This window comes from Pseudophryne corroboree, unplaced genomic scaffold, assembly GCF_028390025.1.
Source record: "Pseudophryne corroboree isolate aPseCor3 unplaced genomic scaffold, aPseCor3.hap2 scaffold_2584, whole genome shotgun sequence".
Classification (NCBI taxonomy): domain Eukaryota; kingdom Metazoa; phylum Chordata; class Amphibia; order Anura; family Myobatrachidae; genus Pseudophryne; species Pseudophryne corroboree.
In genome coordinates this window covers 2-9222 of record NW_026969243.1, presented here as the reverse complement: position 1 = coordinate 9222, position 9221 = coordinate 2, and the positions used below count along the sequence as shown (strand labels likewise).

The window sequence follows — 9221 nt, the reverse complement described above, 5'->3', positions numbered from 1 at the left end:
AGAGAGATATCGGCAAGGAAAAGCTTCATTGTACTTTTGCATTTTTCTCCCAAACGAAAGACATTAGAATGAAAATTTTAAAGCCTCCTGTTAGTGCTTCATCTACACGTTATAGCCCTGAATTTTCCAATGCCTAGCTCTTTGCAAAAGAGAGATATTGGCAAGGAAAAGCTGTATTGTACCTTTGCATTTTTCTCCCAAACGAAAGACACTAGAATGAAAATTTTAAAGCCTCCTGTTAGTGCTTCATCTACACGTTATAGCCCTGAATTTTCCAATGCCTATCTCTTTGCAAAAGAGAGATATCGGCAAGGAAAAACTGTATTGTACCTTTGCATTTTTCTCCCAAACGAAAGACACTAGAATGAAAATTTTAAAGCCTCCTGTTAGTGCTTCAACTACACGTTATAGCCCTGAATTTTCCAATGCCTATCTCTTTGCAAAAGAGAGATATCGGCAAGGAAAAGCTGCATTGTACTTTTGCATTTTTCTCCCAAACGAAAGACACTAGAATGAAAATTTTAAAGCCTCCTTTTAGTGCTTCATCTACACGTAATAGACCTGAATTTTCCAATGCCTATCTCTTTGCAAAAGAGAGATATCGGCAAGGAAAAGCTGTATTGTACCTTTGCATTTTTCTCCCAAACGAAGGACACTAGATTGAACATTTTAAAGCCTCCTATTAGTGCTTCATCTACACGTTATAGCCCTGAATTTTCCAATGCCTAGCTCTTTGCAAAAGAGAGATATCGGCAAGGAAAAGCTGTATTGTACCTTTGCATTTTTCTCCCAAACGAAAGACACTAGAATGAAAATTTTAAAGCCTCCTGTTAGTGCTTCATCTACACGTTATAGCCCAGAATTTTCCAATGCCTATCTCTTTGCAAAAGAGAGATATCGGCAAGGAAAAGCTGTATTGTACCTTTGCATTTTTCTCCCAAACGAAGGACACTAGAATGAAAATTTTAAAGCCTCCTATTAGTGCTTCATCTACACGTTATAGCCCTGAATTTACCAATGCCTATCTCTTTGCAAAAGAGAGATATCGGCAAGGAAAAGCTGTATTGTACCTTTGCAGTTTTCTCCCAAACGAAGGACACTAGAATGAAAATTTTAAAGCCTCCTGTTAGTGCTTCATCTACACGTTATAGCCCTGAATTTTCCAATGCCTATCTCTTTGCAAAAGAGAGATATCGGCAAGGAAAAGCTGTATTGTACCTTTGCATTTTTCTCCCAAACGAAGGACACTAGAATGAAAATTTTTAAGCCTCCTGTTAGTGCTTCATCTACACGTTATAGCCCTGAATTTTCCAATGCCTATCTCTTTGCAAAAGAGAGATATCGGCAAGGAAAAGCTGTATTGTACCTTTGCATTTTTCTCCCAAACGAAAGACACTAGAATGAAAATTTTAAAGCCTCCTGTTAGTGCTTCATCTACACGTTATAGCCCTGAATTTTCCAATGCCTATCTCTTTGCAAAAGAGAGATATTGGCAAGGAAAAGCTGTATTGTACCTTTGCATTTTTCTCCCAAACGAAGGACACTAGAATGAAAATTTTAAAGCCTCCTGTTAGTGCTTCATCTACACGTTATAGCCCTGAATTTTCCAATGCTTATCTCTTTGCAAAAGAGAGATATTGGCAAGGAAAAGCAGCATTGTACTTTTGCATTTTTCTCCCAAACGAAAGACACTAGAATGAAAATTTTAAAGCCTCCTGTTAGTGCTTCATCTACACGTTATAGCCCTGAATTTTCCAATGCCTAGCTCTTTGCAAAAGAGAGATATTGGCAAGGAAAAGCTGTATTGTACCTTTGCATTTTTCTCCCAAACGAAGGACACTAGATTGAACATTTTAAAGCCTCCTATTAGTGCTTCATCTACACGTTATAGCCCTGAATTTTCCAATGCCTAGCTCTTTGCAAAAGAGAGATATCGGCAAGGAAAAGCGGTATTGTACCTTTGCATTTTTCTCCCAAACGAAATACACTAGAATGAAAATTTTAAAGCCTCCTGTTAGTGCTTCATCTACACGTTATAGCCCTGAATTTTCCAATGCCTATCTCTTTGCAAAAGAGAGATATCGGCAAGGAAAAGCTGTATTGTACCTTTGCATTTTTCTCCCAAACGAAGGACACTAGAATGAAAATTTTAAAGCCTCCTATTAGTGCTTCATCTACACGTTATAGCCCTGAATTTACCAATGCCTATCTCTTTGCAAAAGAGAGATATCGGCAAGGAAAAGCTGTATTGTACCTTTGCAGTTTTCTCCCAAACGAAGGACACTAGAATGAAAATTTTAAAGCCTCCTGTTAGTGCTTCATCTACACGTTATAGCCCTGAATTTTCCAATGCCTATCTCTTTGCAAAAGAGAGATATCGGCAAGGAAAAGCTGTATTGTACCTTTGCATTTTTCTCCCAAACGAAGGACACTAGAATGAAAATTTTTAAGCCTCCTGTTAGTGCTTCATCTACACGTTATAGCCCTGAATTTTCCAATGCCTATCTCTTTGCAAAAGAGAGATATCGGCAAGGAAAAGCTGTATTGTACCTTTGCATTTTTCTCCCAAACGAAAGACACTAGAATGAAAATTGTAAAGCCTCCTGTTAGTGCTTCATCTACACGTTATAGCCCTGAATTTTCCAATGCCTATCTCTTTGCAAAAGAGAGATATTGGCAAGGAAAAGCTGTATTGTACCTTTGCATTTTTCTCCCAAACGAAGGACACTAGAATGAAAATTTTTAAGCCTCCTGTTAGTGCTTCATCTACACGTTATAGCCCTGAATTTTCCAATGCCTATCTCTTTGCAAAAGAGAGATATCGGCAAGGAAAAGCTGTATTGTACCTTTGCATTTTTCTCCCAAACGAAAGACACTAGAATGAAAATTTTAAAGCCTCCTGTTAGTGCTTCATCTACACGTTATAGCCCTGAATTTTCCAATGCCTATCTCTTTGCAAAAGAGAGATATCGGCAAGGAAAAGCTGTATTGTACCTTTGCATTTTTCTCCCAAACTAAAGACACTAGAATGAAAATTTTAAAGCCTACTGTTAGTGCTTCATCTACACGTTATAGCCCTGCATTTTCCAATGCCTATCTCTTTGCAAAAGAGAGATATCGGCAAGGAAAAGCTGCATTGTACTTTTGCATTTTTCTCCCAAACGAAAGACACTAGAATGAAAATTTTAAAGCCTCCTGTTAGTGCTTCATCTACACGTTATAGCCCTGAATTTTCCAATGCCTAGCTCTTTGCAAAAGAGAGATATTGGCAAGGAAAAGCTGTATTGTACCTTTGCATTTTTCTCCCAAACGAAAGACACTAGAATGAAAATTTTAAAGCCTCCTGTTAGTGCTTCATCTACACGTTATAGCCCTGAATTTTCCAATGCCTATCTCTTTGCAAAAGAGAGATATCGGCAAGGAAAAGCTGTATTGTACCTTTGCATTTTTCTCCCAAACTAAAGACACTAGAATGAAAATTTTAAAGCCTACTGTTAGTGCTTCATCTACACGTTATAGCCCTGAATTTTCCAATGCCTAGCTCTTTGCAAAAGAGAGATATCGGCAAGGAAAAGCTGTATTGTTTTTGCAGTTGGATCGCTTATTGTGATTGCATTCCAACCTGAATCAGGCCCTATTACCTATCACAATGCGCTGCGGGCAGTACAAAATTGGGTTAATATAGGAGTAAAACTCCCAGACCTGTGCTCCTTAACTGTACCTGGTGGCTAGTGGAGCGGCTGCCCAGTAATCAGTGTCCACGCCAGTGCGCACACGGTCCACCCCCTACGGCCACGCTCCCCTTCATCAGCGGCCTCGTGATCCGGAAGGGCGGTGTGTGTGTGACTGACCTTAGGAAGAAACTGGAGCCTCCGCTGCAGTGACCCAGCAACCAGGGCACGGGATTATACAGCGCCGCTGGGAGTGATGAAGCTGCAGTAAAGATGTCTATTAGACCTAGCCTGCTGCAGCCCTTGTAGATTCTCATAAAACAAGTTCTTCTTTTCTTGTCAAAATTAATAGCTAAGAATAGGCTGCCTGAGGCAGGCCCCTGTTAAGTGGCCTGCTACTGAAGGCACCAACTACAAACTGAGCTCCCTGTTCATGGAAGCGGGGTTATAGAGGAGGATGCGCTGAGCATCTTGGGAACAGTCAAAAGCTTTGAGCCGGTTGGTGCCTCAGATCAAGATCCTACTCTACACCCCAATGTGAATCCTTGTGGAGTCCAGTGTACCCCACAGAAGAAATTAATGTGTCACACCCATTGGCAGCAACCTTAGAATAGCTGCTGACGGGCACAATTGAGAAAGGAAGGGGGGGGGGGGACATTTGAATCCAGCACATAGATGCAATTCAAATATGTAATTTGTACCTTCCTATTTTAAAATATAATGGATGAACCTCACCCTGTGAGAACAATCTTCATGATCAAGAGATCTCATATGCAAAATAAGTATGAGTTGGGATAGGGCTGGGGAGGGTGGCTGCTCGGGCAGCCCCTCCCCCGTCAAGTTAAGGAGATTCAACTGAGGACCCACAAGGGAACTCTCGTCTGGGGACAACAACTGCAGGGAGACCACATCTGTTCAGATGAACATGGGAGGGTGGAAGGCTGCCTAATACTGAAGCACCCCCAAACAACAAACCAAATGCAACAACTAGTACAAGCATTCCTGGGGGAAGGTCTGCAGAAGACGGATTTGCATACAGTGATGTCATCCAAGCAGTGGGCCAAAGTTGGCTGGAACCCTCATCTGCATATGAAAAGAGAAAAGGGGTATGCAGGGCATGGCGGCCTTTTGCGGCGCTTGGATGACCCTTAGTTCGCATTAAACACCTCCACCCTCCGTCGGTGTGGGGCTCATGTTGGCTATGCCCCAGCCCCTGAAGCATTCAAGCTGATTTCTTGCAGCAGCTGGGCACTGTAACAGCTCCAGAGCTGCTCTGTAAGGCAAGTAAAAGGGTGTGGGCCCTGCAGCACTACCTGTAGTTTGCATTGTGCATCGGAAGGCACAAAGTAAGCAGACAGGAGGAGAAGTCAGGATAGTGCACAAGGGTATAGAAGGGAGGGGCTCAAGAAAAAAGAAGTGGAAACAGACAGCAAACTAGGCTGGAGAGAGACCTGAGACAAAGAGATCTGAATTATATGAGAGCCGACTAGGGGAAACACAAATTATGCAATCAAGTTTCCCATATTTGGGGAAATCGCAGGGGCAGCACACCCAGAGTGCAATGGGTGAGCCTTGCCCTGGGAGAAGCAACTTCATGATCATAGTATCTCACCTGGCAGGTAAGTAGGAGTTGGGCTAGAGCTGGGGAGGGTCGCTGCTCGGGCACCCCCCTGTCAAGTGAAGGAGATCCAACTGAGGCAGCACAAGGGAACTCTTGAAAGAAGAACAAGGCTAGAGGAAGATCTGAGACAAAGAAATCTGACTTTTACCAGAGCTGACCAGAGGAAAGCACAAACACAGTCCCCCACTACCACAAATAATGCAGTTGAGTTTCCCACATTTGGGGAAATCACAGAGGTCAGCATACCCAGAACGCAATGAATGAACCTAACCCTGGGAGAACAATCTTCATGACCATGGTATCTCCTATGCAAAATAAGTATGATTTGGGATAGGGCTGGGGAGGGCCGCTGCTCAGGCACATCTCTGTCAAGTAAAGGAGATTCAACTGAGGCAGCACAAGGGAACTCTCATCTGGGGACAACAACTGCAGGGAGAACACATATTTTCAGATGAACATGGGAGGGCAGAAGGCTGCCTAATACTGAAGCACCCCCAAACAACAAACCAAATGCAACAACTAGTGCAAGCATTCCTGGGGGAAGGCCTGCCGCAGATGGATTTGCATATGGTGATGTCATCCAAGCAGTGGGTCAAAGTTGGCTTCAACCCTCGTCTGCATATGAAAAGAGAAAAGGGGCATGCAGGGCATGGCGGCCTTTTGCGGCGCTTGGCTGACCCCTAGTTTGCATTAAACACCTCCACCCTCCGTCGGTGTGGGGCTCATGTTGGCTATGCCCCAGCCCCTGAAGCATTCAAGCTGATTTCTTGCTGCAGCTGGGCACTGTAACAGCTCCAGAGCTGCTCTGTAAGGCAAGTAAAAGGGTGTGGGCCCTGCAGCACTACCTGTAGTTTGCATTGTGCGTTGGAAGGCACAAAGTAAGCAGACAGGAGAAGTCTGGAGAGTGCACAAGGGCATAGAAGGCAGCGGCTCAAGAAAAGAGAAGTGGAAACAGACAGCAAACTAGGCTGGAGAGAGACCTGAGACAAAGAGATCTGAATTATACGAGAGCCGACCAGGGGAAACACAAATTATGCAGTCAAGTTTCCCACAGGAGTATATAGGATACGACCCAGTGGTACCTGACGACATAGATACTAACAGCTATTTAATAACATTACGCTAGAAAGTGATTATTAGCAACATATATATCTATATAAACAACCCCGCCAGGGTTGTGCCTTCAAAAATAATCACACACGGACACGCTTTTTAAACCTTTTTTTCACATCTCTTTATTCTTCTTATGCACATGTATGTTAGTTCTGTGATTTTAACCTTTATGTTTCACTGCAGTTTGGGATAATAATATTAATATTTATCCAATTTTAATACATACTTAATAAAGGTTATATTTTATGATTCATTCATTCTGTCCAGTGCGTCAACAGTGCAGATTTCTTCTTGTTTTTTCTCCCAAATTCTATAACAATGACAGTAAATGTTGTTTCTTTTCAAACAGAACTTTCTTGACCATGCTTCTTGCTTGAAAGATCTGGGAGCACATGGAAAACAGTACAAACCATGCAGTATCACAAGAGCCTTTATTTGATATTTCATGAAGATAGAGCAGAATTGAGGACACGTCAACTATTTCTGCCGAAGGTGGTTCATCTTTCCACATGGTGCCTTTGGCCACTGACACCTTCGTTGAGTCAAAGTCTCTGGCTGTGGTCAGAACTTTGAAAATTTATGTCACCAGAACGGTTCAGATTAGGAAAACAGAGGCTCTGTTTGTCCTGTATGCTCCCAACAGGATTGGGTGTCCTGCTTCCATGTAGACAATTATGCGCTGGATCTGTGGTAAGATTCAGCATGCTCATTCCACGGCAGGATTGCCGTTACTGAATTAGGTGAAGACCCATTCTACTAGAAAGGTGGGTTCATCCTGGGCAGCTGGTCGGGGAGTCTCGGCATTGCAACTTTGCCGAGCAGCTATTTAGTAAACACTTTTGCTAAGTTTTACAAGTTTTAGAGTAAAGGAGATTCAACTGAGGCAGCACAAGGGAACTCTCATCTGGGGACAACAACTGCAGTGAGAACACATATTTTCAGATGAACATGGGAGGGCAGAAGGCTGCCTAATACTGAAGCACCCCCAAACAACAAACCAAATGCAACAACTAGTACAAGCATTCCTGGGGGAAGGTCTGCAGAAGACGGATATGCATATAGTGATGTCATCCAAGCAGTGGGCCAAAGTTGGCTGGAACCCTCATCTGCATATGAAAAGAGAAAAGGGGTATGCAGGGCATGGCGGCCTTTTGCGGCGCTTGGATGACCCTTAGTTCGCATTAAACACCCCCACCCTCCTTCGGTGTGGGGCTCATGTTGGCCATGCCCCAGCCCCTGAAGCATTCAAGCTGATTTCTTGCAGCAGCTTGGCACTGTAACAGCTCCAGAGCTGCTCTGTAAGGCAAGTAAAAGGGTGTGGGCCCTGCAGCACTACCTGTAGTTTGCATTGTGCATTGGAAGGCACAAAGTAAGCAGACAGGAGGAGAAGTCAGGATAGTCCACAAGGGTATAGAAGGGAGGGGCTCAAGAAAAAAGAAGTGGAAACAGACAGCAAACTAGGCTGGAGAGAGACCTGAGACAAAGAGATCTGAATTATATGAGAGCCGACCAGGGGAAACATAAATTATGCAGTCAAGTTTCCCACATTTGGGGAAATCGCAGGGGCAGCACACCCAGGTGAGATACTATAATCAGGAAGGTGCTTCTCCCAGGGCAAGGCTCACCCATTGCACACTGGGTGTGCTGCTCCTACGATTTCCCCAAATGTGGGACACTTGACTGCATAATTTGTGTTTCCTCTGGTCGGCTCTCGTATAATTCAGATCTCTTTGTCTCAGGTCTCTCTCCAGCCTAGTTTGCTCTCTGTTTCCACTTCTTTTTTCTTGAGCCCCTCCCTTCTATACCCTTGTGCACTATCCTGACTTCTCCTCCCGTCTGCTTACTTTGTGCCTTCCAATGCACAATGCAAACTACAGGTAGTGCTGCAGGGCCCACACCCTTTTACTTGCCTTACAGAGCAGCTCTGGAGCTGTTACAGTGCCCAGCTGCTGCAAGAAATCAGCTTGAATGCTTCATGGGATGGGGCATGGCCAACATGAGCCCCACACCAAAGGAGGGTGGGGGTGTTTAATGCGATCTAGGGGTCATCCAAGCACCGCAAAAGGCCGCCATGCCCTGCACGCCCCTTTTCTCTTTTCATATGCAGATGAGGGTTGAAGCCAACTTTGACCCACTGCTTGGATAACATCACCATATGCAAATCCATCTGCTGCAGGCCTTCCCCCAGGAATGCTTGCACTAGTTGTTGCATTTGGTTTGTTGTTTGGGGGTGCTTCAGTATTAGGCAGCCTTCTGCCCTCCCATGTTCATCTGAAAATATGTGTTCTCCCTGCAGTTGTTGTCCCCATATGAGAGTTCCCTTGTGCTGCCTCAGTTGAATCTCCTTTACTTGACAGAGATGTGCCTGAGCAGCGGCCCTCCCCAGCCCTATCCCAAATCATACTTATTTTGCATAGGAGACACCATGGTCATGAAAATTGTTCACCCAGGGTGAGGTTCATTCATTGCATTCTGGGTATGCTGACCCCTGTGATTTACCCAAATGTGCGAAACTCGCCTGCATTATTTGTGGTAGTTGGGGACTGTGTTTGTGTTTTCCGCTGGTCAGCTCTGGTAAAAGTCAGATTTCTTTGTCTCAGATCTTCCTCTAGCCTTGTTCTTCTTTCGAGAGTTCCATTGTGCTGCCTCAGTTGGATCTCCTTCACTTGACAGGGGGGTGCCCGAGCAGCGACCCTCCCCAGCTCTAGCCCAACTCCTACTTACCTGCCAGGTGAGATACTATGATCTTGAAGGTGCTTCTCCCAGGGCAAGGCTCAACCATTGCACTCTGGGTGTGCTGCCCCTGCGATTTCCCC

General features: G+C 44.4%; 3 non-coding genes and 1 pseudogene across 3 annotated transcripts; 2 read left to right on the top strand and 2 right to left on the bottom strand.

Annotated features, from left to right (window-relative positions):
- Nucleotides 1–5163: 5163 nt before the first annotated feature.
- LOC135012676 (U1 spliceosomal RNA) lies at nt 5164–5298 on the bottom strand (annotated as a pseudogene).
- A 152-nt stretch (nt 5299–5450) lies between these two features.
- Nucleotides 5451–5614, bottom strand: LOC135012670 (U1 spliceosomal RNA). The gene has a single exon (XR_010211596.1). It is a non-coding gene; the product is annotated as a U1 spliceosomal RNA (small nuclear RNA).
- Nucleotides 5615–7975: 2361 nt separating this feature from the next.
- LOC135012672 (U1 spliceosomal RNA) lies at nt 7976–8131 on the top strand. The gene has a single exon (XR_010211597.1). It is a non-coding gene; the product is annotated as a U1 spliceosomal RNA (small nuclear RNA).
- A 674-nt stretch (nt 8132–8805) lies between these two features.
- LOC135012675 (U1 spliceosomal RNA) lies at nt 8806–8969 on the top strand. Its single transcript, XR_010211600.1, has one exon. It is a non-coding gene; the product is annotated as a U1 spliceosomal RNA (small nuclear RNA).
- The last annotated feature ends 252 nt before the right edge of the window (nt 8970–9221 follow it).